The sequence below is a fragment of the Oncorhynchus tshawytscha genome, linkage group LG05 (assembly GCF_018296145.1).
Source record: "Oncorhynchus tshawytscha isolate Ot180627B linkage group LG05, Otsh_v2.0, whole genome shotgun sequence".
Lineage (NCBI taxonomy): Eukaryota > Metazoa > Chordata > Actinopteri > Salmoniformes > Salmonidae > Oncorhynchus > Oncorhynchus tshawytscha.
In genome coordinates, this window is record NC_056433.1 from 35,063,223 (window position 1) to 35,089,834 (window position 26,612).

Consider the following 26,612-nt stretch of genomic DNA (forward strand, 5'->3'; position numbering starts at 1 on the left):
CCCGGGTGTGGCTTGATTTCATTGGTTGATATACAGATATAAACATAACATAAAAAAAAGCATAAATGGATAACATACAATTTGGTTACATAAGCCAACACACATTTACAATGGATAGCAAATACACAATGATCACAGGAATGGCTTCAGATCAAGGTCTACGTTGAGACCGAAGGGAGCAAGGGTCTTTAAATGAAAGATCCATGCGGCCTCTCGTTTTGACAATAAAGGTTTTTTTTGACTCCCTGCACAATATTCAGAGATGATTTGCAATGTGACAAGCAAAAATATCTTCACTATGTGAAGAAAGTAGAGCCAACCCTTATACTGAATACTTCAATACACACACATATTCATGTGCACACTCGCACACAAGGGCACGCACACACGCACACAAACACACACACTTTAGATATAATTGTCCAAATGACTTCCGAGGTGAAACTACAAAGGATCCATGTTAGGTCTGCAGCCAGTTATTGTGAAGAAAAGGTTAGATGTCACAACAGAAAGAAGGAAGCAGTGAGATAATTTTGTTCCCAGACAGTAGTGTCTGCCCAAATGCGTAAAGAGTCTGGTGGACCAACACGTTAAACTTGATCTTTTCATCGCAGTGCTAGAGGCATCACTACAGACCCGGGTTCAATCCCAGGCTGTGTCGCAGCCGGCCGCGACCGGGGGACCCATGAGGCGGCGCACAATTGGCCCTGCGTCTTCTGGTTTAGGGGAGGGTTTGGCCGGCAGCGATGTTCTTGTCCCTTCACACTCTAGCGACTTCTTGTGGTGGGCCGGGCATATGCACGCGGACTTCTGTCAACAGCTGTACAGAGTTTCCTCCGACACATTGGTGCACCTGGCTTCCGGGTTAAGCGAGCAGTGTGTTAAGAAGCAGTGGCAGGGTTGTGCAGGCCTGTGTTTCGGAGGACGTGTGGCTCTCTACGTTTGCCTCTCCAGAGTCCGTACGGGAGTTGCAGCGATGGGACAAGACTGTAACTACCAATTGCGGAGAAAAGGGGTAAAAAGTAAAAAGAAAAGTTAAAAACTTGGTCTTTGTTAGCCTATACAGAGTGTTAGCCTATTCAGAGTTTTCCCTTCTCATAGGCATTGGCTTAATCTAACTACCAACCAATCATGTTCTCCCACAACAACTTCCCCCTAACCCTCCCCACACCCCGCAGTTGTGTGATTTGCTCAAATTAAATGATGACAAATACTTCTCAGTCGGTCACTCCAATAGAATTCTATGGTCACTCCCATTAATGCCAACTTTGAATCGTTGGTATCCTAGCTTTGCTTTATATGTGCTGTGCGCAATAGCCTGGGGACAAGATTAGCGGCGAGGCAAAATAGCTTGCTGATGAGGTTCTTCTAATTCTAAAGAAAACAGTTCCACAGTTACTGTAACAATCAAAACCATCACCATCATTGTCAATGTCATATGTACTATCATCACCAACATCCCCATCGCTCATCAGATAGCAGCAACGTCAGCGCAGTAGAATTCTTAACGCCCCCACCTCCATCTAGTCTAAATCAGACCATTTTTCCTTAGATTTGATTTAGCAGACTCTTGTGGACACAGTGTACTTCCCCTTTGCCCCAGTCTACAGACAGATACACTTTGCCTAGCTGGATACAGACACAGTTTTGTGTTCAAGCATCCAGCCATGCAGCTCACTCAACAACAAAAACAATTTGAATGTCCCACTGTCTGGAGGAGAAGGATCAGAGGACAGCAGAACTAGTCATCAAAGTCATTTCAAAGAAATGACTTTTTCAAAGTAGCACAACAGAACTGCTGAAGGACTTTTGACCCTTCTCCTTTGTTGTTGTGTCCTTTCCCTGTCTTTAGTCTCTATGCTGATTGTTTGTCATGTGTTTTATTTATCACATTCCCCTGCAAGCGCAACACTCCACTGAATTAATTATGTCCTTAATTGGTGCCATACTCAACTATATTGAGCAAAAAAATATCTTAAATGCACAATATATCTCTACAGGGACAAAGTGTCCTCCTAGGAACATTATGTTATAACCAAAGAGATAATACAACAACAACAAAAAGCATTTAGATTAAAGGGAGCAATTTCCATCCACATCGGCCCTAGCTGTCCCGGAGCATTAGCGCGCTGAATGGTTATTTAGTTATTTAATGTGTTCAACATTTAAACACATGTCCCAACTTTGGGATTCCCAGCGCTCACTGTTCACTATGTGCTTATACATGGAGAGTTGTATATCTATTAAAGATGCACTCTGGGATCTTAAGCACAATGAATCCGTAACATATTGGATGACGTACTACATACTTGGATGATATAGTACAAGACAACAACAGGGACCCGTTTTGACTCATGACCACCACTTTCAAAATGACTGGATGAAATTATACAAAACATTGAGAGTGCATCTTTAAATTCATTGTTTTCTTTACCAATATAGGCCATCAACTATGGTAATGGCTTTGTATCTGTAAACTGTATTGGAATATCAAACATGCATGGCAATGAAGCTGTGAATGGGAGTGATTGGTATAGCATTGCCAGCATGCCAGTAGATCATGATCTTAGAACCAATTTTGCTGAAAATGTTTTCACAGTGACTTCAGAGCTCATGATGAAAACTACAGTACCAGTCAAAAGTTTGGACACACCTACTCATTCAAGGATTTTTCTTAATTTTTACTATTTTCTACATTATATAATAATAGTGAAGATATCAAAACTATGAAATAACACATATGAAATCATGTAGTAACCAAACAATGTAAAGCAGATCAAAATAGATTTTAGATTCTTCAAAGTAGCCACCATTTGCCTTGATGACAGCTATAAAAACCTCTTGGCATTCTCTCAAACAAGTTTCACCTGGAATGCTTTTCTAACAGTCTTGAAGGAGTTCCCACATATGCTGAGCACTTGTTTGGCTGCTTTTCCTTCACTCTGCTGTCCAACTCATCCCAAACCATCTCAATTGGGTTGAGGTCGGGTGATTGTGAAGGCCAGGTCATCTGATGCAGCACTCCATCACTCTCCTTCTTGGTCAAATAGCCCTTACACAGCCTGGAGGTGTGTTGGTCATTGTCCTGTTGAAAAACAAATTATAGTCCCACTAAGCGCAAACCACATGGGATGGCGTATCGCTGCAGAATGCTGTGGTAGTCATGGTGGTTAAGTGTGCCTTGAATTCTAAATACTTCACAGACAGTGTCACCAGCAAAGTACCCCCACACCATCACACCTTCTCATCCATGCTTCATGGTGGGAACTACACACGTAGAGACCATCCATTCACCTACTCTGCATCTCACAAAGACACAGAGGTTGGAACCAAAAATCTCAAATTTGGACTCATCAGACCAAAGGACAGATTTCCACCGGTCTAATGTCTATTGCTCGTGTTTCTTGGCCCAAGCAAATCTCTCCTTATTGGTGTCCTTTAGTACGGGTTTCTTTACAACAATTTGTGTCATGACTTCCGCCGAAGTCGGCACCTCTCCTTTTTCGGGTGGCGTTCGGTGGTCGAAGTCACCGGCTTTCTAACCATCGCCGCTCCATTTTCTCATTGTTCCATTTGTTTTGTCTTGTTTCCTGCACACCTGGTTTACATTCCCAAATCACACTGCATGTATTTATTCCTCTGTTCCCCCACATGTCTTTGTGGGAAATTGTTTTGTTACGTTGTTTAGTGTGATCGCCAGACTGGGTTTCCCCCCCCGTATTTTGACCCGTTCTATGTATTTGTCATACATTTGTATATTTGTGGGTGTTTTCAAGCTTATTGACTTTTATCTGTGGCTGGAGGATTTTGGACGCAGTTGCGTCTGTCTTTTGTCAAATAAAAGTGTGCCTAATCACAACTCACTGCTCTCCTGCACCTTACTTCGTACCAGTAGCGCACAACCTTGACAATTTGACCATGAAGGCCTGATTCACACTGTCTCCTCTGAACAGTTGATGTTGAGATGTGTCTGTTACTTGAACTATGTGAATGATTTATTTGGGCTGCAATTTCTGAGGCTGGTAAAAAAAAGTGTACATCATGATTCGGTTAGGTTCTAATTATTAGATTCGGAACTCGACGGACACTTTGAAAGCTTATACAGAGTTTATTCTTCCCAAAGGATCGAACAGCTGAATCAACAAAGACATTCTCACACAAGCACTGATGTTTAACCCTTTCTCCTCTGCTGAGTCTCCTCCTACACATCTGAACAGCCAATGCATCTCTGTTGCTAGACAGAACTTTAGTGATATCTGTTCTTCCTCACTTCATCTGACCTGACCTCTTACTCCTCCCCAACTCATGTCTGTCATGGTGACTGGTACCAGACTTTCTTTTTTCTCCTCATAGAGGATCAAATCAAATCAAATTTATTTATATAGCCCTTCGTACATCAGCTGATATCTCAAAGTGCTGTACAGAAACCCAGCCTAAAACCCCAAACAGCAAGCAATGCAGGTGCTTCCCATAGGATCCCTGACGGCTAACAACAACATATCCTGACATAATGTAAACATTATACATTACCGTCTCTCCCTCAGTGACATGAATAAATATATATCTTATTCTCAGAACCCAACATTGCTAAACATTGTATCTTTATGGCTAGGCAAGTGATACGGGCCATACACTTTTCTTTCTCCCTTAATGTGACCTGACCTGCCACATCACTAGTCCATGGCGCTCTCCCCTTATCAACACTGCTGTGTGAAACTGACTCAAATTATGATTTGGCATCTGTATAGTATGGTGGGTTATGATTGACCTACTCGAAAGGATGGAGTCTTCCTACTCTGCTATGGCAGAATGAGGTGACTAATTGAGACAGTGGAAGGCCGTAGAAATCAGCTGTGTGACCCTGCTTGGTCTGTTACTGTCATTATGTCTCATTGTGCCTCTCTTATAAATATCACACACACACACACACACACTGTGTGATTACCATGGCACAGGAGGTTCGTAATTATATCACTATAGCTGCAATTATGTTCCCCATCGTTGCTGTTCTGCACTAAACGGTTGCATGCTCACACACACAGGATAAGTGTAGGTGGTTGCGGCTGAGGTTGCTTATTATGTGTTGACAAACTAAACAGTGAGAATAAGTCTCTGAGTAATTATGATGTTAACTGTATTTTAATGCATGTTGTTTAGCATGCTGTGGTTGTTGTAGTAGAAAGTCACTGTAAACTGCTTATTCTTATCACTGCTTTCCTTCCTTCCTTCCTACCGTTGTAATTGAACTGCTGTCTGGCTGACTCGGCTCTTTGATTAATCGTGACTTTTACAGAGTTAATTGAGGGAGGGAGGGACAGGGGCCATTACTTAGGAGGTGTCAAGTTGGGAGGATGGAGGGGGTTGTGGGGGGTACAAGGCACTGCATCTCAGTGCTAGAGATGCAGATGCAGTGTCACTACAGACCCTGGTTAGATTCCAGGCTGTATCACAACTGGCGGTGATTGGGAGTCACATAGGGCAGCGCACAATTGGCCCAGCATCGTCCGGGTTAGGGTTTGGACGGGGTAGACCGGCATTGAAAATAAGAATTTGTTCTTAAATGACTTGCATAGTTAAATAAAGATTCAATCATAAAGTTGAAGTCGGAAGTTCACCTACAATTAGGTTGGAGTCGTTAAAACTCGTTCTTAAACCACTCCACAAATTTTGGTTAGGACATATACTAAGCAATTATTCCAACATTTGTTTACAGACAGATTATTTCACTTATAACTCACTGTATCACAATTCCAGTGGGTCAGAAGTTTACATACACTAAGCTGACTGTGCCTTTCAACAGCTTCGAAAATTCCAGAAAATTATGTCATGGCTTTAAAAGCTTCTAATAGGCTAATTGACATCATTTCAGTCTATTTGAGGTGTACCTGTGGATGTATTTCAAAGCCTTCCTTCAAACGCAGTGACTCTTTGCTTGACATCATGGGAAAATCAAAATAAATCAGCCAAGACGTCAGAAAAGAAATTGTAGACCTCCAGAAGTCTGGTTCTTCCTTGGGAGCAATTTCCAAACGCCTGAAGGTACCACGTTCATCTGTACAAACAACAGTACGCAAGTATAAACACCATGGGACCACGCAGCCGTCATACCGCTCAGGAAGGAGACGCATTCTGTCTCCTAGAGATAAACGTACTTTGGTGAGAAAAGTGCAAATCAATCCCAGGACAACAGCAAAGGACCTTGTGAAGATGCTGGAGGAAACATATCCACAGTAAAAGGAGTCCTATATCGACATAACCTGAAAGGCTGCTCAGCAAGGAAGAAGCCACTGCCCCGAAACCGCCATAAAAAAGCCAGACTAAGGTTTGCAACTGCACATGGGGACATAGATTGTATGTTTTGGAGAAATGTCCTCTGGTCTGATGAAACAAAAATAGAACTGTTTGGCCATAATGACCATCGTTATGTTAGAATGAAAAGGGGGAGGCTTGTAAGCCGAAGAACACCATCCCAACCGTGAAGCATGGGGGTGGGCAGCATCATGTTGTGGGGGTGCTTTGCTGCAGGAGGGACTGGTGCACTTCACAAACTAGATGGCATCATGAGGTAGTGGATATTTTGTAGTGGATATCATGTGGATATTTTGAAGCAACATCTCAAGACAATCATTAAAGCTTGGTCGCAAATTGGTCTTCAAATGGACAATGACCCCAAGAATACTTCTAAAGTTGTGGCAAAATGACAACAAAGTCAAGGTATTGGAGTGGCCATCACAAAGCCCTGACCTCAATCCCATAGAACATTTGTGGGCAGAACTGAAAAAGCATGTGCGACCAAGGAGGCCTACAAACCTGACTCAGTTCCACTTGCTCTGTCAGGAGGAATGGGCCAAAATGTACCCAACATATTGTGGGAAGTTTGTGGAAGGCTAACCAAAATGTTTGACCCAAGTTAAACTATTTAAAGAAAATGCTACCAAATACTAATTGAGTGTATGTTTCCTTCTGACCCACTGGGAATGTTATAAAATAAATACAAGCTGAAATTAACCATTCTCTCTACTATTATTCTGACATTTCAGTCTTAAAATAAAGTGGTGATCCTAACTGACCTAAGACAGGGATTTTTTACTAGATTTAAATGTCAGGAATTCTGAAAAACTGAGTTTAAATGTATTTGGCTAAGGTGTATGTAAACTTCCGACTTCAACTGTATATATCTATAGATTAAAAAAAATACATCTAACTAGGTTTGGTGCAGTGTTTCTCAATGAAAAAATCTACAAGAAAACGAGCCGTCTCCCGTTGAATGACAACAAAGACTTTACTGAAGAATCCCTTCTGTTTACCAAGCAATCACTGACAAAGGGGCATAGACTTCGCCTGTCAACTTCAGCTTTCCTCAAGAAAACATTTTGTGTACCCGAACAACCCCCCAAAAAACTTACCGAAGTCCAAAATGAACAAAAACATCACAAAATGTTGTCATAATATATGCACAAAGTCTTCCCAACTGTTTCGGCTGGGAAGCATGCGGACACCTTCATGGAGAAATGATGTGAGTCACTCTCACAGGGCACAGGGGTCTGGGTTTCTCTCCATCTCTCTGTCTCTCTCTCTATCTGTTTTTTTGTTTCCATTTCTTTCCTTTGATTTCTCATGTCCCTCTATCCCCAACAATCATTCTTTCTCTCATTTCCGTTCTAGTCTGTCCCTTTTTCTCTCTTGCTCTCCCTCTTTCCATCTGCCCTCACTCTTTCTTTATCTTAACCTCACTATCTCTCTCTCCCCCTCTCTCATCAGACACCTACAGAAAGAGAGAAAGATTGAGAGAGAGGAAAAAGAGAGAAGGAAAGAGAAAAGGAAAGAAAGAACCAAAGACCATCCCTAACCTCTCAAATGAGTACCTAGTTATCGCCCATGTCCCACAAGGGCTTTCTCTCACTCTGCCTCACACCCATGTTTGATTCTGTCACCAATGGCACTCGACAGCTGCTGTTCCTCAGGAGGTGACATACTGTACGTTCAACAGCCAGCCACCCAGGAGAGAGAAATCTAGGAGATTCTTACTAAATAACTCCCTCTTTGATTTACACATTTACAAACACTGCTTTAATCATATAATTTATCTTAGTGGCAGACATATTATTATCAGACGTGTTGCATCGTCGTTCAGTGTCTCCCCATCTTGCTTTGCCATTTAAGAAATGTCATCATCTAGATTTAACAGAGCGTCGGCCCGATAGTGATGTCATGTAGCGCAATGCTATTGAGACGGTATGCATGAGATTTGACAAGCTGTTGACAACAGCTAGTTGAGCTATTCCTAGTCTCTGTCGGCTACTGTTGCCGTAGCAAAGTCAGTTTGAGTGTCAAAGTAGCTAGTAGAGACGGGACAAGCAGTTTGACTGTGTGAGTCTCTGTGAAAGCTAGCTGATAGTAATAATTATAACAACACATGTGAGTGTTTGTATTTCCTCAATCTCTCTCCCTGCTAATCGTCCCCAGAAGGACATGTAGCCCAATAACAAAGACCTTCTGTTTCCCTCTCCTCTACTCCTCTGTTATTCTTTATAGTTTAGATTATGTACAGAATTCACTTGTTTTTCTGACCTCTTCTTCCGTTTCGCGCACAAGGGGCCCTTAACGGTTGACTTTTTGGCGACCCCTCAGAGGCGTTGGTAGCAGACGCGGGTCACAGATTGTAATATCAAACAAGGCCGCTCTGCTCCGCCTGGCTCTCGATCTGCCCATGAAAGCACAAACACATTCTGGCTAAATTGCTTTTATATTCACCTCACTTGCATTAAAATGGATTTAATTCAGGCCCTTGTTCAGGAAGGGGACTGGTTGGTTTATCTATTCAGGCTGTATTACAAAACAAACACTTCACCTTTGTATTTATACCTCAGACTTCTGCAACGTCTGGCATAACGAGGAAGGAAAAGAGGCCCTTTGATATTTCTGTTTCAATTCTACTCCTGGTTGGAGAGGGTTTGTTCTGCAGGAGGTCTCAACCTCCACCATGTTCAGACTGTCTCAAGTGCTTGGTTGTGCCCTAAATGACACCTTATTCCCTATGTATTGCAAGACTTTTGACCATGTGCAGCCCAATAAGGTGCCTGGGTATTATTTGGGACACAGCCTGGTCTAGATAAGATGCTAGCGTTACATTGTGGAGAGAACATTGTCATTTCATATGGCTGGGTGTTAAAGGTCCAATGCAGACGTTTTTATCACAATATCAAATCATTTCTGGGTAACAATTAAGTACCTTACCCTGATTGTTTTCAATGAACAACTGTCTGTGAGTGGTCTGAATGGGGAGGGGAAAACTAAAAACTAGCTGTTATTGGCAGAAGGGTTTGGAACTCTCTCTCTCTTGGCCTGCCTGGTGACATCACCAAAACTCCATCCCACCAAAGCAGCCCGAAATATCAGGCAGTCTCTTCAAACAGCTCTTAAACTAAAAAGGGCATTATCATAATTTTCACAATATTATTAAAATCACGTTTTTGTCTCCACTGAGCCTTTAAGGCATAGACGGTGAGCAAGCGAAGCTTATAATGTTTGAGGAGAGGCAGGTAGACTGGTCTAGGTTAATAATAACATGGTGGGTAAGAGAGGAGCCACTGCGAGACAGACAGACAGACAGACAGACAGACAGACAGACAGACAGACAGACAGACAGACAGACAGACAGACAGAGACAGAGACAGAGACAGAGACAGAGACAGAGACAGACAGACAGACAGACAGACAGACAGACAGACAGACAGACAGACAGACAGACAGACAGACAGACAGACAGACAGACAGACAGACAGACAGACAGACAGACAGACAGACAGACAGACAGAGAGAGAGAGAGAGAGAGAGGGAGAGGGAGAGGGAGAGAGACAGAGAGACAGAGAGACAGAGAGAGAGAGAGAGAGAGAGACAGACAGACAGACGGCTATCCGATTAGCTCTAACATTTTTTAAAGTGATTAATGTATAATAACTTAGAATATTCGTATGCATGTTTTGTTTTCCTTGATCATTAGTTTTAAGAGTTTGTCCAGAAAATCAGTTGTTTCAACAGTATTTTATATGCATGTATATAACGACATGTTTGGCCCCTCGATGTCATGTTTCTAATTTACTCACCGAAAATAAATAAGAATTGCAGCACACCGTGGTTAAAAAGAACCTGTGCTTTCACCTCCTTATCTGACTCTAAGCCCAAACACTGTACAAATACAGGCACGGATGTAATTCTCAGTAAACAAATAACATCATAGGGAGTAAAATATCACACCCGCGCAGTGAAATTTGGCTAATGTGAAGTTGCCGATGCAACTCTGTGGTTTTCGACTCTCCTCGTCTCAAATCCAACTTCTCCATCCTCCCACTCTCTGCTCTGTACCCCTTCACTCATACCCCTTCACTCTGTCTCCATCCCTCCTTTGTCACTCTCTCTGTTCTACCTCTCTCCCTCTTACTCTTTTCCCCACTCTCTCTAACACCCCTCTTCCGATCGCTTCCCCATGCAGCGAGGGCTTCACTGGGGTGTAAAGTACAATTGTCCGGCATGGGATTTCAAAGCAGAAATAGAGTGAGAGTTGGGCAGATGAGACCAACTGAGTAAAGAGTTGGGCAGATGAGTCCAAGCGACTAAACTAATTTCTCTGCAGGGTCATGGAGTTGTGAGAGGGCCTGTTTAGTGGAACACTCGCCTTCCCGCATCTTTGGAGAAACATGTATATTAGCTATGGTCAAGGCCCTCTGTGTGTGTGTGTGTGTGTGTGTGTGTGTGTGTGTGTGTGTGTGTGTGTGTATATATATATATATGTGCATATATGTGTGTGTGTGTGCGCGCATGTGCCTGAGTGCATGTGCGTTTGTGTGATCAGTTCATGGGACTACAGCTCTGTGTTATCCAATTGCACCTTTCTTTTGTACTACATATTAAAATGTAACTGACGGTGTTTGAACTACTTTGCAGATATGAAACAAACAGACAATCATAATATCCATAAAAAATATAAAATTCCCAGTTTAGGCCACAAAATCAACTTTATAAGAAGTTTTAAAAATAGGTTCTATTTGACTCAAAATTCCATAACGTACATTAAGACGTTTTTGGCAAAATAGATGGATGCAGTTCAATGCATGATTAATATAATTCAATGATCAAAAGTCAGTCATAATGTGGCTAATAGGCTAGCACATCTATTTATGTAGCTTTTTATTTAGCGAGCTAAAAACATGGAGACCAACAGTAGCTAGCTAGTGGAGCCTAACATTAGCAAGCCAAAAACAGTCTAACATTAGCTAGCTAGTGGAGCCTAACATTAGCAAGCCAAAAACAGTCTACCATTAGCTAGCTAGTGGAGCTTAACATTAGTTAGCTAGGGGAGCCTAACTTTAGCTAGCTAGCTAAGTTGCTGCTGGAAGGATGTCATGTCATTGGAGGAGTGAGTGAGTGACCAAATTTTCCCCTCAACGTTTTTCGGTGGCTACAGCTAATTCACTCTAGCTATCTTTTTCGATTTCAGAGCACTCTCATGAGTGTGCCAGAGCGCACAATAACTGATCAATTTACGCTGAATATGACCGTGTCAGTAAATGTCAGCAAAAAAGTAATTAAATTGTTGCCAGCAGCATAGTTACAGTCGTCAACACTCTAAATAACATGTAAACAGCCTAACCAGCTCTACTAGGGTGAGTAAAATGGTCAGAGTAAGGTGTTCTCATTTGTGTCTGGAAGTAGCTAGCAAGCTAGCCAACTTTAGCCAGTTAGCTTAGGTGCTTGACTGACTGCCATTGTGAGGAACGCTCGGATTAACCCTACTCGGCCAGAGCATCCAGTGTCAATAGTGCAGTGTGCTCTCTGAGAGCTCAGAGAGTGAAACGCTCTGAATTTATGAACAACCCAGATTGCACTCGGACACACTGGAGGCAATTTACGAATGCACCTTTACAGGTCAATGAAATGTATTTGGTATCAATCAAATGGTTGGGCAGGCAAGTTCCCATTGTCAAAACGTGGGTTGGGACAATCATGCATTGGCAGGCAAGCTGTAGAAGGACGAGCAGGCTTCTATTTCCCATCATTTATCAGTGCAACTTTGACAGCCAACAAGCTGAACAATTTTGAGAGGGTTTTTTGTTCATCTCGCTCTGGCTAGCGTTAGTTGTTGATCCTGTTGTTGTTGATGTGCATACCTGAGGAGGAGATAGCCTACCTTTTCATGTTTGTTTGTTTCATCATTAGTACTGTAAAGTTCCCAAATATAAGAGGACTCTCGTGGAATTGACATATTTTCAGAAATCCATTCAGGTGTATTTTGTGGCTTTTGGTGAATTTGTTCTAATTATCTAAAGTCGCATTGTTGCTACCGCCTGTAAACACACAGTCCAGTTCATAGTGAATGATGGCAGGCCTATGTGGCAAATGACTTATTTGCATAAAGGCCTACTGTAGCTCTGATTGGCTATGGAGCACCGGTCTGCGTAGAGGGGACAGGTTTTTATTAGGTTGTATTTACTGCAGTGTCTATTAATTGTCCAAATGCACAGCCACTTTCCCACTCTATATTGCTATAGAATTTTCACAAAAGCCTTACTCTACATCATTCCTAAACATTCTATGAATTTATAAAAATGTGAAAATGACCATATGTAAGTGCTCGGTTGTCAGAAAATGTTTAAAAAAAAAAAAAAAAAAAAATAAATGTTTTATTAAGATTTCAATGTTGCTAAAACACTTTCAATTCCACTTGAATTATTAAATCACTGTTTTATTTGTTTGGATTGTTTTAACACACAAACTTAAATACAATCAAATAAGCATATATTACCTAAAAAATAAGTAGTTTCGAACCATTGATTGTGTATTCAGCCTCACAGCCTCACAGTTCCCAAGGCTCTCTTCCTCTTCTTCTACAGAGAAACCAACCAACCAATATATTAAACATTCATCATGTTTACAGCCCAACGGATGCATATAGAAGCTATTCCCTCAGACCTTTGGTGTTACAGAATCAGGATGAGGCAGAGAAGGATATCTAGAGAGTGAGACAGAGCAAGAGAGAGAGAGAAGACCTCCTATAATGAGTATGTTTGAACCTTTTGCTGCAGTGTTCTAAATCAGGGTCACACAGAGTGATTCTTGGTAGTCTTAAACAAATCTACATTGAAGCAAAAGTATACACTTCACTCACATGGTTATAGGCATAAAAAAGACAGATATAAAGTTGAAATGTATTCAGTCTTGAGTTTGTATCCCAATATTACACTTTATATACATCACAGAAGACTGAAAAATATTTTTAAAAACATTTGACATTGAAACACCGGATTTTCAGCATTTAAAAAAGAATAATATTTAGGGGGTGCTGAAGAGTTATTTCTGTCTGTTATAAAGCCCTTTTTTTTAGGCAAAATCTCATTCTGATTGACTGGGGCTGACTCCCCAGTGGGTGGCCCTATGTTCTCCCATGGCTGTGCCCCTGCTCAGTCATGTGAAATCCATAAATTAGGGCCTAAGGAATTTATTTCAATTGACTGATTTCCATCTATGAACTGTTAATCTGTAAAAAAAAAAAAAATGTAATTGTTGAATGGTTGCATTTATATTTTTATTCATTATACGGTAGCTTATACAATGTACAGTCAGGCAACCTGGGCATTCCGTATTATTCTGTATGTAAATCCGACACACTCCATTTAGTATGATATGTTACGTTTCACATGGTTACATAAGACAGATGGTCACTTGAGGTAAAAATCTGAGGTTCGAATGTCATCACAAACAACTTTAGCATTTTAGCAACTTTTCAACTACTTACTACTTTTTAGAATTGAATATAATATAATTAAACTGCCCCCTACTGCTGGTCAGGTGTATTTATTTGAAGGATCAGTATGATGTGCACAATAGATTGTTTTAATGTGAAATGAATATGGTTGATTTTTAAGGTTAGGGAGAAGTGCAGTGAATAGTGCCACTTTTTAGGACGTCAATATAAATGAATGTATTTATGGTTGTTTGTCATTTTGTCTTGTCTTTTAATCATTATATGTCTTATTGTTTTTACCATCGCAGACCACTTTGGAAACAAGCTTTTTAATGAATACTTTCAAGTGATATCCTCTGGGTCCACATTGTAAATGTAGTAGTATATGTCTGTTACTCAAAATAAATTCAATTCAATTGTCCATCCAGGATCACATACATTCTCACATCATACACATTTCAACCAGTCAGGCCATCATGTTGCATACACTAAAAACAGACGACATTGATATATTCACTCACAACCGATCGCTGTCCCAACTGCACTGCATAGATAAGTACATATACCGATACAGTTGACTTTGCATTTAGTAGTCCTACAGCACAAGGAACGAATGAATGTTTGAACACGTTCTTCTTGGCCATGGGCATTCTGAAGCACCAGCCAGAGGGAAGACTCTCCAACTGAGGGTGTAGTCTAGAGGGTGGGAGGTCTCCAATGACAGCCAGTGCCTTCTTGTTGGTTGCCTTGTGGAACAGACTGCTCAACTGTGTCTGTGGTCGACCAATTACTTTTCTGGCTGTGTTTACCATTCTGGTCAATTTGCTTTTGCTCCTCTCGCTCAGATTACCATACCAGACTGTCATATTGAATGTGAGGATGCTCTCCACCAAGCTGCTGTACACCCTCTCCAGAACATCATGGCTGACCCCAAACCCCTTCAATTTTCTGATTAAAAACATGTGCTGGCTTGTTTTTTTTAAGAATACAGTCTGCATTCTCTGTAAAACTCAGCTTGTTATCAATTTGTGTCCCTAGGTATTTGAAACACTCATCCACCTCCACTGGTTGGTCATTCAGAGAGAGTGGTTGGGTCATTGGCAAGTTGTTGCCATTGATGATCAGCTCCTTTGTTTTTCCCACATTGATGTGGAAGGCACTTGACCAGCACCATTCTTGAAGGTTGTTGGTCTGTTTAAAATAGCTGTCCTCATCTGATGAGTCCTACCAGAGCCATGTCATCTGTGTACTTGAAAAGGCTCACATTGTTTCCTTGGATCTTCATCTCATTAGTGTAGATAGAGAACAACAACAATGAAAGGACACACCCCTGGGGCACCCCTGTGTTCAGGGTCAGTTCATCAGAGAGGGCCCCATTCATGAGGACCCTCTGTAGGCGGTCAGTTAAAAAGTCCTTGATTGCATGGCTGTGTGCTCGATTTTATACACCTGTCAGCAAAGGGTGTGGCTGAAATAGCAAATAAACTAATTTGAAGGTGTGTCCACATACATCTGTATATATAGTGTATCTTGACTCAACCTGGTCTCAGAGAATTTCGTTATATTCTGTATGTAATTCCGAGACACTCCATTTTAGATCATTTTCAACTACTTAGCATGTGAGCTAACACTTCCCCTAACCTTAAACCTTTTAGCTAACCCTTCCTCCAACCCTAACCTTAGCCCTAACCCCTAACTCCTAGCCTAGCTAATGTTAGTGAGCTAGCTAACATTAGCCACCTAGCTAGAATTTGTAACATATCATACATTTAGCAAATTCATAACATATTGTATGTTTTGCAAATTTGTAGCGTATTGTACATTTTGCTAATCTGTCAAATATAATACATATTGTAATTCGTAATATATCATATGAAATGGGTGATGGACATCCACAAATGAGTTCATAACGTACGAAACGTAACATGTTATACTAAATGGAGTGTCTTGGATTTACGTACAGAATAAAACTAAATGTTCTGACACCAGGTTGAGTCAAGATACATTTGCATATATAAAGTGTATGTGGACACCCCTTTATTTGGCTATTTCAGCCACATCCTTTGCTGACAGGTGTATAAAATCAAGCACACCACCAGGCAATCTTCATAGATAAACATTGGCAGTAAAATGGCCCGTACTAAAGAGCACATTGACTTTCAACGTGGCACCGTCATAGGATGACACCTTTCCAACAAGTCAGTTTGTCAAATTTTCTGCCCTGCTTGAGCTTCCCCGGTCAACTGTAAGTGCTAGAAACAACAGCGGCTCAACCGTAAAGTGGTAGCCCACACAAGCTTACAGAACGGGACCGCCGAGTGCTGAAGTAAAAATTGCCTGTCCTCAGTTGCAACACTCACTACTGAATTCCAAAGTGCCTCTGGAATCAACGTCAGCTCAAGAATTGTTCGTTGGGAGCTTTGTGAATGGGTTTCCATGGCTAACCGTTGGTTGGAGTGGTGTAAAGCTCTCCGACATTGGACTATGGCGCAGTGGAAACAGCAATGTTCCAACATCTAGTGGAAAACCTTCCCAGAAGAGTGGAGGCTGTTATTGCAGCAAAGGGGGAACCAACTCCATATTAATGCCCATGATTTTGGAATGAGATGTTCAATCAGCAGGTGTCCACATACTTTTGGTCATGTAGTGTATGTTCATAAAGTCTTAAGGATGCAGATACCATTAGGCCTCTTAGGGAGGGTCTGCTTAATGTATTCAGAGACTAGCACTACATCATATCGTTATGGATGGTACCATACGATATAAAAACACTTCAACCGGTCTTTCCACATGGCGAAATGCGGTCAAAACGTGGCAAAATAAGGAGAAATGCGAGTGGTTTAAAAAAGGTTCGGGATAGTCAAAAGACCTGTTTAAAGCTATGTTAAAATAAAGACTGAACCAGGAAGTGAAAGTGTAATTGGGAATTGCACACAGTGGTTTACACCCATCTACCACCCCACCTACCAATATGCTTGCAAACTTTTTTTGGTCTACTTTCCAAGCGTTCAATATCACCCTACTACACATAATTGTCTTTGCGCAGACGGAAAGTGTAAGTGACCGGTTTGCAGAGACTATAGCTAGCATCTATGTATCGACACAAAGGACACATTCAAGTTATTTTGCGGACTTGACAATCTTAAAACAGATGCCATAGAATTTGCCTTCTAGATTGACTATTCTAGCTCACATATTTCCTTTGCAATGGTTTGCGACAGGCAGGCTTACCAAGATGGATACATCTTAGCCATGTTGTTTTCAACAACCAATTAGTGCTCCATTAGTGGCTAGCTGTAATGTTCTGTATAATGAAGGCATCAAATCAAAGTTTATTTGTCACGTACACAGATTAGCAGATGTTGAAGCAGGTGCAGCAAAATGTTTGATATTGCGGTGATATAGTGTGTGAAACGCTGGCATGTCTGAACAAGCATACCTTATTTATTGGATGCAGGGAAGCAATTAACTATACAAACTGTAAGCCATTTCATTTGAGGATTTGTTTGAAGTACTGTATACTTCATTTGATTGGAGAAAATCGTAAACCAAGTTCCAGTAGAATGTTTACAGGCGTAGAGATTTTTTTCAGAATTCACAACACAAGAAAAAAAAAAAAAAGAAAGCTTTATAAGTCCAGCGTGATACAGAGTCATACCAAGTCATGGCTAAGGGCTTAAAGCTGAGATTTCATCACAGTACTGTTTGTATTATCTTTCTCTCTGTCATAAATCATATTACTGTGGACTTTATGAAAGGGGAAATAAAGAGATCAGAGGGTGGGTGTGTGTGTGTGTGTTTGTGTGTGTGTGGTACACGCTTAACTAGGTTTGCTCAGTGTGTGTGTGTGTGTCCCCAGATTTGCTGTGCGTGTGTTTCACAATTGGATAACCCGGCTAGTTGTGCAGGTAATCCAATTTGCGTTTGAGAATTGGCACACGGTAGGAATTATACCTCTATGATGTATGGCCCATCCATTCCACTGTACTCCATTAGTAATGCCTTCCAGTAGAAAGTAGATCTTATTTAATTACGTCCCTGTGCATATCTGGCCATAGAAAGGGTTTGTGCTTGGCTCTAAATATCTGTGTGTACAGAGACAGTACTTGGCCCTGTCGACCTTTACAGCCACTCTCATAACTCAAATCAAATCAACGTTTATTCGTCATGCACACAGGTTACAGCAGGTGTAAACGATGCAGCGAAACGCTTACTTGCAGGTCCCTCAACAGAGCTGTAGGGCTGTGTCTTGTTCCAGAAAGATGTTCACTTCACTCCCAACTGTCCTGATTTACTCCCTGTCATATCTTTGATAGACGTGGATAGGCATAGCATAGGTAATATATTCACCCATCCAGCCATATCAGATCTGCAAATGGGAATAAGCAAGATAGGGAGTTAGCAAGATGTCACGTAGAGTAGGCCAGAAGGCTATACTGGAAAACCTAACCTCTATCAAACTAAAAAAGATGGTCGGATCCCCAAATGTTCTTCTGTGCAAGGGTGTTTATTTACAAAGTAATTCCTGAACAAAAACAACAGTACTGACATCAAACACATACCTTATAGGACAGCTTAAAAACAATGCTGCCCCATTCACAGCTCAATCCAAAATGGCCTCTCCATGAACTGAAAGAGAGGCTCCTTTTGTAGGGCTTAGCCCCTCCCCTCAGAACAATTAACACTAATTAATTAAGCAATTACCTATACAAACCTACATTTTCCATTTAACTAAACATACTAAAGTATATACATTGCAACATGTTTATGAAACAATATCACAACATAACAGTTACAAAATGACATCACTACTGACAGTATCTTTCAATATGCACATTTACATTAATGAGCCATTTGGGACAGGCACTCCAAAGTCAGCCCAATTCCATTTGCTTGGGTCCTTATCCAGCATTCTGTTACGGTTTTCTTCCGTCGAAGGAGAGTCGGACCAAAATGCAGCGTGGTTGATAATATACATCTTTAATGAAGATGAATACGAACAATACAAAACAACAAACGGACCGTGAAAACCTATACAGCCTATCTGGTGAAATACAAAACACAGAGACAGGAACAATCACCCACGAAACACTCAAAGAATATGGCTGCCTAAATATGGTTCCCAATCAGAGACAACGAGAATCACCTGCCTCTGATTGAGAACTCAGGCAACCATAGACTTTGCTAGAACACCCCACTAAGCCACAATCACAAAACCTACGAAAAACCCCCATACATAAACACACCACAAAATAAACCCATGTCACACCCTGGCCTGACCAAATAAATAAAGAAAACACAAAATACTAAGACCAGGGCGTGACAGAACCCCCCCCCCCACCAAGGTGCGGACTCCCGGCCGCACACTTAAACACATAGGGAGGGTCCGGGTGGGCGTCTGTCCACGGTGGCGGCTCCGGCTCGGGACTGAGGTAGAAGCTCGGGACTGAGGGGAAGCTCGGGACTGAGGGGAAGCTCGGGACTGAGGGGAAGCTCGGGACTGAGGGGAAGCTCGGGACTGAGGGGAAGCTCGGCACTGAGGGGAAGCTCGGCACTGAGGGGAAGCCCAGGCAGGTAGTTTGCTCTGGCAGATCCTGGCTAGCTGGCGGTTCTGGCAGATCCTGGTTGACTGGCGGATCCTGGCTGAATGGCGGATCCTGGCTGAATGGTGGATCCTGGCTGAATGGCGGATCTGGAAGATCCTGGCTGACTGGCGGATCCTGGCTGACTGGCGGATCTGGAAGATCCTGGCTGACTGGTGGCTCTAGCAGCTCTGGCTGCTCCATGCAGATTAGCAGCTCTGGCTGCGCTGAACAGGCAGGAGACTCCGGCAGCGCTGGAGAGAAGGAAGGCTCTGGCAGCGCTAAACAGGCGGGAGACTCCGGCAGCGCTGGAGAGGAGGAAGGCTCTGATAGCGCTAGACAGGCGGGAGACTCCGGCAGCGCTGGAGAGGAGGAAGGCTCTGGCAGCGCTAAACAGGCGGGAGACTCCGGGAGCGCTGGAGAGGAGGAAGGTTCTGGCAGCGCTAAACAGGCGGGAGACTCCGACAGCGCTAAACAGGCGGGAGACTCCGACAGCGCTGGAGAGGAGAAAGGCTCTGGCAGCGCTGAACAGGTGAGGCGCACTGAAAGCCTGGTGCGTGGTGCTGGCACTGGTGGTACTGGGCCGAGGACATGCACAGGAAGCCTGGTGCGGGGAGCTGCCACCGGAGGACTGGTGTGTGGAGGTGGCACTGGATAGACCGGACCGTGCAGGCGCACTGAAGCTCTTGAGCACCGAGCCTGCCCAACCTTATCTGGCTCGATGCCCACTCTAGCCCGGCCAATACGAAGAGCTGGAATGTTCCGCACCGGGCTATGCACCTGCACTGGAGACACCGTGCGCTCCATAGCATAACACGGTGCCTGCCCGGTCTCTTTAGCCCCCCGGTAAGCACAGGAAGTTAGCGCAGGTCTCCTACCTGGCGTAGCCATACTCCCTGTGAGCCCCCCCCCAACACCACAAAATAAACCCATGTCACACCCTAGCCTGACCAAATAAAGAAAGAAAACACAAAATACTAAGACCAGGGTGTGACACATACCCAGAAGCTACAGAGATAGAGAGAGAGAGAGAGGAACAGAACAAACAAACAAACAAACAAACAAATGCGCTCATCCACAACATAGATAAGTATAATACATATATATATTTGTTAAAAATGAACATTGACATAAGTGTGAAATGTATGTACTAAGACAGAGAAGTTAACTTGTGTGCCGACCCACATTGTTACCTTATCTGATAATGGAGCAGGGAGGAGTGATGAATATGTGCGTGCGTTAAAGAACCAAATGCTGCCAGCGGCCAGTGACGGACTTCTACATCACACAAGAGAAGATGGGAGGGAACAATTTCCTGGAATGAGACACAACCAGAACATACTCCCTACTAACCTAGTCCATTTTAACAGACCTCTTATCTTGTTGAGTATGTCTGGGTCTGACTGTGTCTGAATCTGTGACAACGTGTGGGTAGATAGGCAGGCTAGCCAGCCAAACAAGGACAACAGTCAATGAACAATATCACTTTAGTTAATGGACTATTAGACGATGGGTTTAACATTTATAGTAAGTGTAGTGGTGTTGAATGGGAGAGAGTGCCAGGGAGAGCGTGGGACTGATTGTTACCGTTTAACAGATATAAACTCAGCAAAAAAAGAAATGTCCTCTCACTGTCAACTGCGTTTATTTTCAACAAACTTAACGTGTAAATATTTGTATGAACATAACAAGATTCAACAACTGAGACATAAACTGAACAAGTTCCACAGACATGTGAGTAACAGAAATGGAATAATGTGTCCCTGAACAAAGGGGGGATCAAAATCAAAAGTAACAGTCAGTATCTGGTGTGCATCTCCCCCTCATGGACTGCACCAGATTTGCCAGTTCTTGCTGTGAGATGTTACCCCACTCTTCCACCAAGGCACCTGCAAGTTCCCGGACATTTCTGGGGGGGAACGGCCCTAGCCCTCACCCTCCAATCCAACAGGTCCCAGACGTGCTCAAATGGGATTGAGAGCCGGGCTCTCCGCTGGCCATGGTAGAACACTGACATTCCTGTCTTTCAGGAAATCACGCACAGAAGGAGCAGTATGGTTGGTGGCATTGTCTTGCTGGAGGGCCATGTCAGGATGAACCTGCAGGAAGGGTACCACATGAGGGATGTCTTCCCTGTAACACAGTGTTGAGATTGCCTGCAATGACAACAAGGTCAGTCTGATGATGCTGTGACACACCGCCCCAGACCATGACGGACCCTCCACCTCCAAATTGATGATCCCGCTCCAGAGTACAGGCCTCGGTGTAGCGCTCATTCTTTTGACAATAAACGCATAAATCACCCCTGGTGAGACAAAACCACGACTCGTCAGTGAAGAGGACTTTCTGCCAGTCCTGTCTGGTCCAGCGACGGTGGGTTTGTGCCCATAGGCGACGTTGTTGCCGGTGATGTCTGGTGAGGACCTGCCTTACAACAGGCCTACAAGCCCTCAGTCCAGCCCCTCTCAGCCTATTGCGGACAATATGAGCATTGATGGAGGGATTGTGCATTCCTCGGTGTAACTCGGGCAATTGTTGTTGCCACCCTGTACCTGTCCCGCAGGTGTGATGTTCGGATGTACTGACCCTGTGCAGGTGTTGTTTCACGTGGTCTGCCACTGCGAGGATGATCAGCTGGGAATGCTTTCTTTTTGTGTTTTTTTAGAGTCTGTGGAAAGGCCTCTTTAGTGTCCTAAGCTTTCATAACTGTGATCTTAATTGCCTACTGTCTGTAAACTGTTAGTGTCTTAACGATCGTTCCACACGTGCATGTTCCTTAATTGTGTATGGTCAATTGAACAAGCATGGGAAACAGTGTTTAAACCCTTTACAATGAAGATCTGTGAAGTTATTTGGATTTTTACGAATTATCTTTGAAAGACAGGGTCCTGAAAAAGGGTTGTTTCTTTTTTTGCTGAGTTTATTAGTGTGGAGGTCTTACTGTATTGCATTCCTCAGACACACAGTCCAATAGGCATGAGACCAGATATACTATGATTGATACTATACTATGATTGAAGCTAGATCTACTCAAGCTAGCCAGTTTCAGTTAGCTTCACATTCCAGCTCAGTCTTCATTTGTACCACAACGGTGGATATTGCTCGTCCGCTTCAAGCTAACTCTAGCAGGCTTGTAATTGCGAGTGCATGTAGAACATGGCTAGTCTAACGCTGAACTATTGAGTGTGACAATGCTGAACCATTAATCCATGGGCGAGTAAGTGACACATTTACATTTTTGCCGAAATCAACATGAAAGAAAAGTTATCTTGCAAATTCCGCAGGCTGTGCTGTGAAATTGGTTATTAGATGTGCCGTTTATTACATATTGTTACTGCCATCTTTGATGTACTTTAGTGTGCTTATCATTGTACAGTACCGGTCAAAAGTGTGGACACACCTACGCAGACAAGTGTTTTTCTTTATTTTTACTATTTTCTACATTGTAGAATAATAGTGAAGACATCAAAACTATGAAATAACAGATATGGAATCACGTAGTAACCAAAAACGTTTTAAACAAATCAAAATATATTATATATTTTAGATTATTCGAAGTAATTCAAAATTCAAAAGGCACTCCTACATCTGAGGAAACTTTTTGCAGGTGCATGGCAACAGTTGAACAAGATGAATGAAAAAGGAAACCGCACACTGCTCTTGATAGTATCACTGATCTTTAATAAGCTTACATATCGGCCTCACGGCCTTCATCAGAGCTTTTGTGAATTTCTTTAAATTAGCACCCTTATGTAGACCTAGCCCCACCCACATCCGTTCCACACATGAACAGGGGTTGGAGGTGAAGGAAAAACAAATAAATGCTACCAAATATAACAATATGCATTTCATAAATATTTGAATAAAGTGTGTAAATAAGACGTATTAAACACGTCTCTAAAACCACAAGGAGGACATAGCATGTTTTCATTAATCATTTGGTACATCGTAGGGACATAATTCATGTTCAAATTCACAACATAACATACATAGGCATTTCATCATTAAGTCCTTTAAGAAATAATGTCTGGAGGGTGAAAATCCAAAAGCATTGTCTTTTACTCACATTATAGTATTATTAATATCACCTCCCCTGTCTGATATCTTAACTTTCTCTATGCCACAAAATGTGAATGTAGAAATGTCATGCTTTAGGTCATTAAAATGCACTGCGACTGGATAATACCTGTCGTTTCTCCTGATTGAACTTTTATGTTCACAAATTCTCTGTTTGAGAGAACGAGAGGTTTTACCGACATATTAGAGCCCACATGGACATTTATTAATGTAGATAACATGGGTGGTGGAACACGTAACGATGTCATTTATTTGGAACATTTTTCCTGTATGTGGGTGGCAGAAATATTCACACTTCATCATATTGTTGCACTGTGCGCATCCTCTGCATTTATAGCTGCCATTTGGAAGAGGGCGTAAAAGAGCCTGGCTGATTTTCTTTTGTGGCTGGCAGTTGGCATGAACCAATTTATCACGTAAATTGCGACCTCTCCTATACACAATAAGTGGTGAATTCAGTCGGCAAAGCTGTGTCCAATGATAAAATATGCCAGTGTTTCTTGACCACTTCTCCCACTTTTCGCGACTTTAAAGTATATGTGGTTGTGAACATTATGGAGTGTTCTTTAGCAGGACTTTCCCAATGCTAAGTGTTCTTTAGCGTGTTTTTCCCAATGCCAAATGAAGAGCTTCACCCACACAATGTGGCGAATAGCCTCTTCTTAGAAACTTAGTGCGCATCTGCGCTGCTTTTTTTATAGATGTGGAGTGGCATATATGGCGCAGTGCCCCCCTGCAATAGAGTATTCCTGTCCGTTTCTTTTCTATACAGTGTTGTAAACAGGGTTCCATTTGATTTCTCAATCCACATATCGAGGTAATGAACATGTTGAGTGTCACATTCCGTTATGAAATGCATATTGCTATATTTGGTAGCACTTTGTTTTTCCTTCACCTCCAACCCCTTTCCATGCGTGGATGGATGTGGGTGGGGCTAGGTCTACATAAGGGTCCTAATTTAAAGAAATTCACAAAAGCCTAAGGAAGGCCGTGAGGCCGATACTTAAGCTTATTAAATATCAGTGATACTATCAAGAGCAGTGTATGGTTTCCTTTTTCATTCAGATTATTCCTTGATGACAGCTTTGCACACTCTTGGCATTCTCTCGAAGTAGGTGTCTAAACCTTTTACTGGTACTGTGTACTTAACAAAAATATAAACACAACATGTAAAGTATTGGTCCTATGTTTCATGAGCTGAAATAAAAGATCCTAGAAATGTTCCATACCTCAAAAAGCTTATTTCTCTCAAATTCTGTGCAAAAGTTTGTTTACATCCCTGTTAGTGAGCATTTCTCCTTTGCCAAGATAATCTACCCACCTGACAGGTGTGGCATATCAAGAAGCTGATTAAACAGCATGGTCATTACACAGGTGCACATGCTGGGGATAATAAAAGGCCCCTCTAAAATGTGCAATTTTGTTACAGAACACAATGCCACAGATTTCTCAAGTTTTAATGGAGTGTGCAATTGGCATGCTGACTGCAGGCATGTCTACCAGAGATGATACCAGAGAATTGAATGTTAATTTCTCCACCATAAGCCACCTCCACTGTCATTTTGGAGAATTTGGCAGCACTTCCAACCGGCATCACAACCATAACCAACCCAGGACCTCCACATCCGGCTTCTTCACTTGCGGGATCGTCTGAGACCAGCCAGCCGGACAGCTGATGAAACTGTGGGTTTCAACCAAAGAATTTCTGTACAAACTGTCAGAAACCGTCTCAGGGAAGCTCATCTGTGTGCTCCTCTACCTGACTGCAGATCGGTATAACCAACTTCGATGGCCCCTGGCACACTGGAGAAGTGTGCTCTTCACGGATGAATCTGTACCGAAGGCAGATGGCAGACAGCATGTATGGCGTCGTGTGGGCGAGTTGTACGCTGATGTCACCGCCCATTTTGCCGGTGGGATTATGGTATGGCAGGCATAAGCTACAGTATGATAATGCGCAGCCCCATGACGCAAGGATCTGTACACAATTCTTGGAAGTTGAAAATGTCCCACTTCAATGGCCTGCATACTCACCAGATATGTCACCAATTGAGCATGTTTGGGATGCTCTGAATCGATGTATATGACAGCGTGTTCCAGTTCCGGCAATATCCAGCAACTTCGCACAGCCATTGAAGCGGAGTGGGACAGCATTCCACAAGTCACAATCAACAGCCTGATCAACTCTATGCAAAGGAGATGTGTTGTGCTACATGAGGAAAATGGTTGTCACACCACGTACTGACTGGTTTTCTGAACCACACCCCTACCTTTTGTAATGTATCTGTGACCAAAAGATGCATATCTGTATTCCCAGTCATGGGAAATCCATAGATTAGGGCCTAATGTAACTCATTAAAATCTTCGAAATTGTTGCGTGTTGCATTCATCTTTTTTGCTCAGTGTATTATATGAGGTGGATGAAAAAAAATGTACCCTTAGATATGAAGCAGAAATAATGGAGAGCATGTAATGTTTTCCTTTTTGGCGTAAAATAAACCCACCATGGTACCAAGTCAACAATGCACCAATCACCACAATGTAAACATCAATCAGAGAGAATACCAGTCTTTCTCGAGTATACCCTACTCCTGTTTCATTTCCATAGGCTTAGTAAACACAGCACAGCATGACATTTTCCCAGTACATGTTAGTAGTGCTAGTCTTCCAATACCAGGCATATCTCGGGGCCTAGCATGGTGAGACAGCCCTGTAAACCCATCGCTTCCTGGGCAAGAATAATGAAGTGTTCGGGCTTTCTGGCTGGGCTTAGCAGCACAGCTCCCCAAATGCGAGAGTTATGGATGGCACAAACAGCTCCCCACTGGACGGCAGGGTTATGGATAGCCCTAAATAAGCCTGCCAGCAGGCAACCCCAGCAGCCAGCCTGCACCGTGTCCATTGATAGGACGATCAGTTAGCTCCATGGTCACAGCAGCCAATCACCCAAGAGTTTGTTGGCTGGCGACTCCCAATCCTCCAACGGTTGCCAAATAGCAACTCCATTCTCAGCAAGCTCTTCTTGGCTCCTGACTGGCGGTTGCCAACCATAAAGGAAGCTTCTGGCTTGCTATATCCAATCATCCAAGGGCTCAACAAGATATCACAGTCTCACGTAATTTCTTGACGTCCTTGGAACAACACGTCTATTTTTGACTAATAAACTGACTTCATCTCCAGACGTCCTGTATTTAGGTACACAGCCCCAGCAT

The 26,612-nt window shown here is 42.6% G+C and overlaps 1 protein-coding gene and 1 long non-coding RNA gene across 2 annotated transcripts in view; one reads left to right on the forward strand and one right to left on the reverse strand.

The window, feature by feature from the left end:
* The window catches only part of LOC112250546 (MAM domain-containing glycosylphosphatidylinositol anchor protein 2), a 330,034-nt gene that overhangs the window by 71,944 nt on the left and 231,478 nt on the right, over window positions 1–26,612 (forward strand). The window lies entirely within an intron of this gene.
* LOC121846513 lies at window positions 671–18,345 on the reverse strand. Its single transcript, XR_006083411.1, has 3 exons — window positions 18,304–18,345; window positions 17,956–18,110; window positions 671–993 (listed from the first exon to the last, which is right to left on the reverse strand). It is a non-coding gene; the product is annotated as an uncharacterized LOC121846513 (long non-coding RNA).